Source organism: Dermacentor albipictus, chromosome 2, assembly GCF_038994185.2.
Source record: "Dermacentor albipictus isolate Rhodes 1998 colony chromosome 2, USDA_Dalb.pri_finalv2, whole genome shotgun sequence".
Lineage (NCBI taxonomy): Eukaryota > Metazoa > Arthropoda > Arachnida > Ixodida > Ixodidae > Dermacentor > Dermacentor albipictus.
In genome coordinates, this window is record NC_091822.1 from 104964006 (window position 1) to 104974714 (window position 10709).

At 47.3% G+C, this 10709-nt stretch overlaps 1 protein-coding gene across 1 annotated transcript in view; it reads right to left on the reverse strand.

The window, feature by feature from the left end:
* Positions 1-4640, reverse strand: part of LOC135919506 (ras-like protein family member 10B) — a 110520-nt gene extending 105880 nt beyond the window's left edge. The window contains exon 1 of the mRNA XM_065453379.1: positions 4373-4640. The gene's annotated coding sequence lies outside the window, so the exon portion shown is untranslated. The remainder of the gene's footprint in view (positions 1-4372) is intronic.
* Between the last annotated feature and the right edge of the window lie 6069 nt (positions 4641-10709).

Below are 10709 nucleotides of genomic sequence, written 5' to 3' on the forward strand. Positions count from 1 at the left end.
TGTCGATGACGTGCCCTGGTTAGCCAATTGGATAGCTGACCCAAATGACGTCAGTTGGGCCAGACGCGTTAATCGGGATGGGGTGGCTGAAAACTTAGGGGAGCAGCGCCGCTGCGATAGCTAGCGAGGCGCATGTTTAAAAACTTACAATAAATTAGACGCTTTACGCGGAGCTCCTAAATGTGTCACCTAATGATCAGAAGGATATACCCTGACGGCTAAGTAAACTTGTACAAAAGAATCGAAATCTTTTTAGGCTCCCTTTAAAATAAATAGCACTGGCTTTCAACGAGGCATAACGTGTCCTTCTGAAGTACCCTGGACTGCCATGGCCTCCTCACATTTTTTTGTTGTTTCGTTTCCATTTGAGCCTCTTTGTTTCACATGATCTCCTAGCCTTCTTAAGAAGAAACTTTAGACCGGAAGCTCTTATCTGAGTACATGTAAACGCAGTAAAAAACGTTTTGGGCAACTACTGCGCTCATTTTAATGTGGATTGGGTTGTTGCATTCTAAAAGCTAAACTAAAATCTAGTAACTGTGGGAAGCGCATTTTCAATTTACGCCCTCAACTATGCGGGAGAAATTTTGACAAGTGCAATGTTTCAAGAACTCGTGCATCAAGTTTACAGCTCTGTAACTCGGTCATAAGAGACAATATCACGGTCTTGTAAACTGCACCTAATAATATATGTAATGATTTAAAGAAACATGCATTATATGCTGCTCTGAAAATTTCCGCTCATTTGTGAGTACGATATTTGCAGAACCCTCGCAAGCATTGTAATAACTTTACGCAAGCTCTAAACTGATAATAAATCCGGCCACTTCCGCTTCTTTAATGGATGCAATTTACAGAACTGCAATATCTGCTTTTGGCGCAGCAATACGAGTTAAGGTTTCCTTATTTTAATTACTGATTTCCGACAAATTTTAATAAACAAACATTCTTTGTCGTAACTCAAAATCCTGCTTGTTACAATTGCTAGAATGTACCTTTCTGTCTCAAGTTCAACAAATTTTATTTAGCTCGGTGCAACAGTTGTCTAACGTCAGCATTTCCTTTTTACGCATATTTCTATAGGGAAATCAGAGTTCAGCCCGAGCAAAAGCTTATTGCTAAAATTGCTTCGTAGGACATTTCTGAAGTTCTCCATACCATATGTAAGGTTCGATGCATGCCTAACTTTGTGGAAGCGATCTTGGGTATTCGTGTCATCAGTTTTCATGAAAATTGGCACTAATTCGATCTAAGCCACTGTGTTGTCGAAAACGAAGGAAAGCAGCCGGCCGGCGCATTTAGAACAGCGCAAGACGACATGAAAAAACCAGAATGTAGCAAATAGCATGTGCCACACAATATTAAATATGCGTAATTGTGCTTAGACAAAAGAAAAGTAAATTGTTTCAATGAGAACAAGCCTAAAGATACTGTCAATCTCTCGACGTACATAACTGTGGTGGCTTCATAATCTAACTGTCGCATTTATATTGTAAAAAAAGCTTTTTCACATTCGTAACACACATTATTCGATAATAAGAACGGACTTGAAACGCGTTATCTCCCTAGCTGCCTAGCGGTCTAAGGAACTGCTTACCGTCAGTTGACGATGGGCAAGGGAAACACTCCATAGAATAATTTTATCGGTGCCGCTTTCGTGCAGAGTCATTGGGAACGACAATTACTTGTCTTATGAACATGATCTAGACTCTAAAGGTCATAACAGTCTATCGAAAAAAGTGTACGCAGGAGGCACGTATAAAAGTTACTCGTCAGCATTTTTTTATGCAAAAGCGTCAAATGGCTCATTGAGCGAAAAAGTCGGCTTCCGGCGCCTGCAGCAGCATCTAAATTCCCATTGGCTGAGGCACCACGTCACAAGCGCGCCTTGGCGGAGCAGGGCGGGCGAAAGGGAATGTCTGCTGCTGCAGTAGTGCGCCAGGTTCTGCGTGAAGGGAGAGGGCATGGCCGCGACCCCAAATGTTGTGCCAAATCATCCTCGGTCTCGCTCTCGGACGCCTGTGTTACCCACGCGTTCCCTGTACGCGCAAGCTCTCGCCTGCATTCTAATGGCGCATCGGTAAGGCGAATGCAAAGTGCGCCAAGCGTCGCAATGCGCTCGCTTGCCAGCGAGGAGTTTATCATTGTGAAACATAGTGCCAGTGCACAATGGTACAAGGACGAGGAGAGAAAGACAACACGAACGCCGGTATTTTTTTGCACATAAAGGAGGAGGGGGGAAAGGGCCCAATGTACTAGCGTACCAGCGTTCGTGTTGTCTTTCTCTCCTCGTCCTTGTTCAATTGTGCGCTGGAACTATGTTTCACAATGCTAATCATAACCAACTAGCCAAGCTGTCCATACTGAGCAGTTTATCATTCGAAGGACCGCTCAGCGGCGTTCAAGTGGACAATATTGCTTTCGCATTCACAACTCACAAAGGGTCCTTAGGTGTCCTTAGATTTTCTTTTTTTTCTTCAGATATTGCCATTGAAAGTCATGACAAGGCGAAACGCCAGAAGATATCCGATAGTATGCGCAGCCTACTGAGAATTACGCCTGAACTGCAAATTTAGACGACGCACTGGGTAGATTTTGTTGCCGTGAGACGCCCGAGATGTGTGACATTCGGGAATGTCTTTTTATCTCACTCCAAGATCCCAAGACCTAAGATTCAAGATCGTGTCCAGGAATGCACGTGGTCACCGACGAGCCAAAACAATACCGCAAAGGAGCCATCATTAACTCGCCTCATCGTTCTCTTTGCAACAATGCTCTAGAAGCTTGTGCCAGCCACTGATCACGGATTTTGTAAAGTCAGTGTGGACCAATTAACGTTTGTCTGCAGATACGGTCAACATGCATCTTTGACGCGTGACGACGTCGAGCTTCGTAGAGGCACTGTCATGTGCATGCGTCGCCAAGTAACTAAAGCAGCATGCAGCAAAAGTGTGGCGGCAGCAAGCCCTACGTATAGAAGCACGACTCTCTTAAGAAGTCCCTCGTTGCTCACTAGCACGAAAGAAAAATATCATGAATAAAAATCTCGTTCCATGCGTTAAATGGTTATCAGCTCGCCTCCCCCCTCGTTCCAGCCTCTTGCCGTGAATGGTATTCAGCGACTGGATGACGTCGCTACAGCTTTCTCGACACGACAACAAACCACGTTAGACGAATCTAATCATCGTGCGCGCGCGTTGTCACTCGCTTCGACGCTTCTGCTGCAGCCGCGTGCGCCACTTCGCACGCTCGCGGGAACAAAACACCGAGAGACGCCGCATCTCGCTTCCCCTTTTTTCCCCATCGTGCGCATTGTGGCCATCGTTGTCGCCTCCCTAAGACCTCCCGACACGGGAATGAATCCCCGCGCGTGGCCTAATTGATGGAACAAAACCTGCGGGCAAAACGACAGTGCCTCTTGGCGATCGATGCGTTTCCTCTTCTCACGCGGCGTGCACGTCCCGTCTTGTTCTTCTTTCCCAAACGAGCTTTCCTCCCCGCCTTCCCTCCTCCGTCTGATTCCGAAAGTACCGAGAGCAGCTGCAGACGGTCGACCGGCGCAGCGAAGGATTTGTATCGGCGCGCAGAAGGCGACGACTGGCACTTGGATGAGGCGCAGGGATGGCGTCTGCTCCACAAGCAGATAGAACGATTAACCCTACGCGTAGGCTTTGCATTTGCACAAAGGACGCGGCCGTTCTCTGTCGTAGAGCAAGCGGCGCACCTTGAAACTGAGGCTGCTCGTCGTGATGTTGACTGAATAATGGGGAACAAAGAAATACACCGTTATTTCGTTGCGGGTGGAAGATCGAAGTAGGAAAACGTCTTATCGAAATTGGCCGAGTGCGCTTTGCTCTCCCGTAGTATTGTCTCGCGGCCGCACGCGTTGGCGTGATTTGGACATTGTCGTGGCATTGTGATATTGGAAAACAGTTGACGCTGTTTGCACTGCGCGTACGACAGCCTCATCGATACCCGAGACCAACTCACACCGACTGAGGATGGATAACAGAACGAGTCGTTTTGTAACGTTTCCTATCAAGGTTAAAAGTATCTCGTGCTTAAAAAAAAAAGTAGGAGATGAGGATATGCAGTAAAACGTAATCGCGTGTCTCTTGCATTACACCGCGGCCTTTTCGAGTCCATGCAGCATCGTCAGACACCGAAGGCGAACTGCGGTACGGACGTGATTCACGCGTCGAGCTCGCCAGCCTCGTCGCACGTCGCGGAAGCGCCGGACGCAGAGGAGTCACGCGTCCAGCCGTGCCAAGGCGCCCGATTCGCGGAGCGCAGAAGAGCGCGCGAGAGCGCGCGCTTGAGCAAAGCCCGCGAGGCCCTCGGGAGCATCGGAATGGAGCAGGGAGCAACTTACCGTCTGCCGTCGATGCGGCCGCTCGACCACGGAATGCGCCATCTTCCGCGGCTCGGATGAAACCCCCCCTTGCCCTTCCAGAGGCCCGGACCAGCCCCGTGCTCCGTCGGACGCGTTCGCCCTCTCGTTCGGCGTCGCTCCCTCTTTCCCGAATGGAGGCACGTGACCCGGATTGTTTCCATGGCAACGGGAAAGGAGAGGGAACGATGGGGAAAGGAAAAAGGGACGCGCCGGTGCTGCTTTCTCCCCGCCTCCAAATTGATTCACGCTGACCCTCCTTCGCGCCGTACGCTAGCCGGTCGCCGGTGAGAGGGCGGGCTGGCGAGCGAGCAGCATCCTAGACTCATCCTGGCGTGCGGTTATTAACGCTGCCTGTGCAGCTGCCGCCGCAGGCGGCTTGCGTCGCTGATGCCTGGCTGCTCACATCAACGCACGTCTTCTCCGCCGTCTACGGCAACGTGCGCGGGCAACACCGCCCTACCCGACTCCTTTTTTCTTCCCCGCTTCCCGATTTGAATCTCGACTCTTGGAATCGTAGAAATGTTGGGTTTGACGTCGCGAAACTGCGCACTGAGTATTCGTGGGACGTTGTAATTACGGGCTCTGGACGAACTTCGACCACGAGTAGGGTAGACGAGCATTCTTTTTTACATTTCACGTGCTTCAATATGGCGGGGTCGGGAATCAAACCCATCATGGTGTCATGTTCAACAGAACGCCATCGCCCGCGGGTGAACCTTGGAAAGTCCAGTGCGATAAAGTGGTCCAAGTCAATCTGCGTGGTTTAATTATCTTATAATTTCGTGTCGTAAGCATCGCGCGACTTTATTGACGATGACGTCTATCCGTTACATTTGAAAAAAGTCAAAGCCATTACCGTACCGACACATGCAACACCAGTTCTCGCTCTGCCTATTGTCATGGACGTCAGCCGACGTATTCAGGGTTAATGCTTCCATAAGCCTGAGACATTGGGTGGTGATGTCACTGCGTAGCTGTGCAAAAGCCAGGTTTGAGCTCTCGTGTATTTTGCTTCCGTTGAACATCTTTGCGTCCAACCACGCGAGGAAGATCATTCTTTTCTGGGACTACCGGTGTTACGGCGTGAATGACTCGACAACAAAGCTACCACCGCTGCACGGCTGCGTCAGAAGAAGAACGCATCCGTACAGCGCAGCACTCGGTCACACACGCGAACGCATGAGAACTGTCAGGCACTCTGCAACGTTCAGGGGGCGCTATTGCACTTCCATTTATCATGCCAGCGTTGCCGACACTGGCCGCTAGGGATGCGAAGAAAATCAGTCATTAAGATAGGACGAGACCCCGGCATCTTCGTTCTTCTGAGCGGTTACGCGCGGAGCTTTTTCCGGCTGAAACTCGCAAATTTTCCCCACCCCTAATCTCGATTTCAAGAGTTCCGAGCGAACGCGCACTGGGGCTTGTTCTGATCTCACAATAAAAGACTGAACATGTCACGGTCAATGTTTATCGCGTCGCTGCCATTTTGGCTTCCATCATTCGCTCGGCTGGTTTTTTCTGATGTTGCACTCGGCTAGGAAAAGCTTCAGTGCAAGGTGCCCTTAGGCGCGCGCTCACTTCGCTGAAACTCAATAGAGAGATTAGTTTAGGGGACGCAAGCGGCCTGCGTATGCACGAACTAGGGACTACGGTACTGCGCATGTGCAGACCCAGACGTAGAGGTCCACGCATGCGCAGTACCGTAGTCCCTAGTCCTTGCGTACGCAAGCCGCTTGCGTCTCCTAAACTAAAGCTATCTAATTACACAGACGCGCCGGTGAACGCCCTCTCGTGTGCCAAACGAGGACGGGACGAACGCTAACCTTCCCACCCACGCCTTTTCTTGCAGCCGTCGTGTTAATGGCACAGTTGTCTATTTAGTTGTGAGCCAACCGACTGTCCCGGCAATAACTCGCACGACTGTGAAAGTGCGAACCACAGGGAACATAGCGGATGCAAAATGAAACGATGATAAACGAATGACTTTCCTTTCCTTCGGCCAAGCGCCCGCGCGGAGCAGGTCCAGCCCATTAATTCAGTGTTGTAAATTGTTCGTCGGGAACGCGAAGGCGGGAGTTCCTACGCCTACGTTTTAGCGCGCTGTATAGAGTTTTATGAAAAGCTGCGCTAAAAGGCACACCGGTCCGCAACATTTCTAATAAAGAACAGAGGCGCCCTTTTTCTCTCGACATCCGACCTCATTAAGGTCCGAGCGTTGGAGATCCAGAAGGAAAAGCTTAAAAAAATAATAATAAAGTGTGTCACCCACATTTTTTTTTCTCTTTGATTCTTCGCCTTCAGTCGGAATGAGGCACCTCTTCAAATGCCCATTGTGATAAGGAGTGGCCGGTGTTCTGCGCCTTTTCAACGTCCAGCACGGTAAGCAAAATATGGCTGTTCTGCAATCGTCCAACTCCATTTGGCCGGTCGCTAAAGTATCGAGCGTGCCGCGCCCTTTTAAACGATAGTCGAGTTCTCGCTTGCCAATCCAATTTTCTGTACAGATGAAAAATTGTCCTCTGGTATTCTTTACTTGCTCCGAGCAGAACAAGAGAAGCTAGCAGATTTCTTATTGTCAGTGTATACTTTTGATTCAGGGATGCTTACAATGAAAGGTTTCTTTTTTCCTGATTCTTTTTTGCTCTTCTTCACCGTTCTGGTCGCGATTCATTTACTCCGGTGATAACATCGACGGCCGATGGCGAAATACAAGAATAGAACAGAAATATTTCGCTACATTATTACGGTTGCGCTGGGTGTTGCGAAATTGCGACGCCAAGCAAAAATTCTGTTGGTGGTGGTGATGGTAATGGTCCTTTTTTTTCACTTTCCCTTTTTTAGGTGCTACTTGATGGAAAAAATTGCGGGTGCATCCATTCTTTATAGATTATTGGCGACATTAATGCTATTAGCAACCTATAGCATGGCGGGCGGGTAAGTGACGATGATTTCTTCTATATAATGATCGTTATGAAAGGCTCCTCATACCCAGTGACTGGAATTGGCGTCAAAGAGAGTGATCGAACAGCACCACATATAGTTGCATGCTCAGAGACATATGTTGGTCCGATGGTCGGTTTTCAACCTTGTTCCCTCATCACAGCAGCCCAACGCTCGGCCCATTTCACCGTGGACCACCCGCTGACCAAAGATAGCAGGAAAGGACTCAGGGCACGGATGTAGATACACTGAGACATAGCTTAGGTGCATAGATACATACAGACACACCGCTAGCTGGGTGAAGCTCCCAAAGAATGCTAATAGCAATAATAACCCCGGCCATGTCGCTACCCAGCTCACTCACATACTAACTCCCTCACGTCATCCCTCTCTTTATATATATATATATATATCACACACACACTTTCTCTCTCTCTCTCCCTCTCTCTCTCTCACAGATATGGATGAAGAAAAAGGCAGTATGAATAGCTAACGTCAGCTATTCCGGTAGTTTCTGTTCCGTTCTTTGGGGCAGGGGGGCAGAGGGGGAGAACTCGTCCCGAAATGTTCGCGCTCAAATTTTAACCCTCAAGCTCTTATTAATCAATCAACATATTCGGTTTAGGACTATTTCTCGAACAAGCGACAAATACGCGCATGAGATAAAAACGCTCCGTGATTAATGCCTCCACACGTCTTTCACATACTTTTACTTCGCGCAGCAGCCCCTTTCCCCACCACCTCCTTTCCTTCTTTCCTTCCTTCTTTCTTTCTTTCTTTTTCTTTTTCTTTCTCTATGAGGATGCTTTGGCGCGAGGGCTGCCCCCTTAATACATGGTAATAAAAAAATCCATACATTTCTATCAAAATCCAACTGTATACCCTGCTGAATTCTCGTTTCCTTTTCGTGTACTCTTAAATTAGCGATTATTCATTCAACCTGACTTTAGTGATTTTATTTTAACAGATAATCCTGTGTTATACAGCGCTAACTCCATAGATATTCGGATATTGATGAATTATAAATTGGAATATTCCATCGATTTCTTGGCCAATCAACCATAGTGGGTAGGAAACCCATACATTAAGACAACAACAACAACAATAACAAACAACGAATGAGAAATCGTTTTTTTTTTGTTTTCGGCAACCAGATCATCGAATTTCATGAGTTTTATTACATTTAAAATGAAAAGCGAAAACCTGGGTTTTTTTGGCTGCGAATATTTGATTTCGGTCGCGAATACTTTAATATTAGAGAAAATTGAAAATTTTCAGGATACGAAAATATCAAGTTTAGAACTCTGTAACTCAACAATGCAAAAATCGCGATTGTGTAAATTGCACAGAATAGTACATATAAAGTGGACAAAATTGATGTAGTATGCATGACTCTCAAGCAAAGCAGTAATATGTCAATACAACTCTGGTAAAACTCTTGTAAACAATGTAACTTATTCACCTAAGATATCGATTGACATGTCAAATTTGTCTGCTTTGGATGCTCTAATGGATGCAGTTCGCCGACTTTTGAATTTACGGTTTTGTAAACTTCGTCCTTCTAATTTTCTTAATGAATCTTGCCAATATATAATAAGACTACTCTTAATAAAGACAGGTCTTAAATCGAAATTCCGCTGCCAAATAGTCTCTAGAACTCGACTCTCTCTCTCAGATGCAACAAGTGCCATCGAAATGGGCCCAGTGGTTATCTCAGAAAAAAAGCGTTTCAGAATTTTACATGCATTTGAATAGACGGCATCAGAGTTGGGCCCGGGCTAAAGCTTTCCCTTAATCTTATCACGCCCAAACAGGGTGTACGCCTCCATGCTTGACGGCATTTCAGGCACGCTTACCGCTGAAAAAAAAAAAAGAAAATTCGTTCGCTGCGTGCCCTGACATCATTCATGCAGGAGGCGGTCATTCTTGAAGAGGGATAGGGAGGGGGCAGGCTGTTTATTTTTTTACGTGCACCGGGCTTAATTACATTCTGCGCCGTTTTGGCGAGCCTCGAATGCGATAAGTGCTCGCGCACGACGTTCTGAATTACTCACGCGGGCACGTACACCGACCTAGCAGCGAGCGCGAGTGCCTCATAAAGTGGTCATGAGGAAACGTTCGCCAAGAAATTGATGGCGCGTCCCGTCAGGAGATAGCTACGTGTTCGAGCAGGGCAGGTGACGTGATGCAGAAAAAATGGCATTAAGGGCGTCTAATAAATGTATCTTACAATATCGCCATTATTTAGCGTCAGGTTAGCGGGACGAGGAAGCAATTTCGTGTTCGTTCGAAAGCAAGCCCTGGCCAAACCGCCCTCGTTGGTACGTGCCATATCTAAAAGATAACAATGATATGAAGTCATGAACAAGAAAGTATCGGTGGCGCGGAGAGAAAACAAAGCAGTCGAGGGCGGGCCAATAATTGAACGGAGTATTGCTTCCGCACCTTAGTTTGACGAGTGACATTTTGTAAGCCGTTTGGATCTCTCTCGTTCCGCACTTTTCTCCTGTATTTGGCCAAGGCTGATGATAGCGATAATGAATAATGGGACTTCAATTGTGAACGTTCACCTTACGTCGGCAGCGGTTACGCGTCGTGTACTTTATGATGGGCAATTTCTATGAACCGTCCTATGAAGCGCCGCTTTCCTTTCGTACATTGTTATGGTCAACAACTGTGGCATTTCGGGCTTTGCAATTATCTGAAGTACTAAGGCATCTGTGAAAATCTTTAAAAGCCTTATGCATGCCCGTGGGTCCATTACGTCACAACGAACTAACGGGAACGACTTTGCGCGATCAAATAGCCTGAAATATTTGTTCAAAGAAAAAATAATAATAAGCGGACCAGGAAGTAGCATTTGATCCCCATCATCATGTGCAATCGCCGGTCAAATTCGTCGGACAGCCTGTTGAAACTACATTGTATAAACGCGCCAACATTAGCTAGTTAATCAGTATTATAGGTATCAAACGCGCGTATTTGAAAGTATACAATGTCCCATTATACGCATATTCTAAGCGCTGCTACTTACTGTATCTATCGCAGCAACGATAATGCTAACGTGCTGGCAACTGTCTCTGCGTTCAATACCGGCACTCTAGCTCCGAATTACTCCATGCTCCACTTAGAAGCGCCGTGATGTCCATATAGTTCTAACTTCTGACTAGTCATGAACGCCCACTGGCAGCAGACACGGTGCATTCGTCTATCCTGAATATGGCCCGCTGATGCCGGTGTCTCGAATAAATATGAAGCAAGAGTTTAGCATTTATCACTAGAGTATCCACGAGCGTAACTATACCCAATTCCTAAAACTCCGGGATTGGGATCACACACGCGCACGCTCGCGCGCAAAGAAAGGAAGACGCTGGTC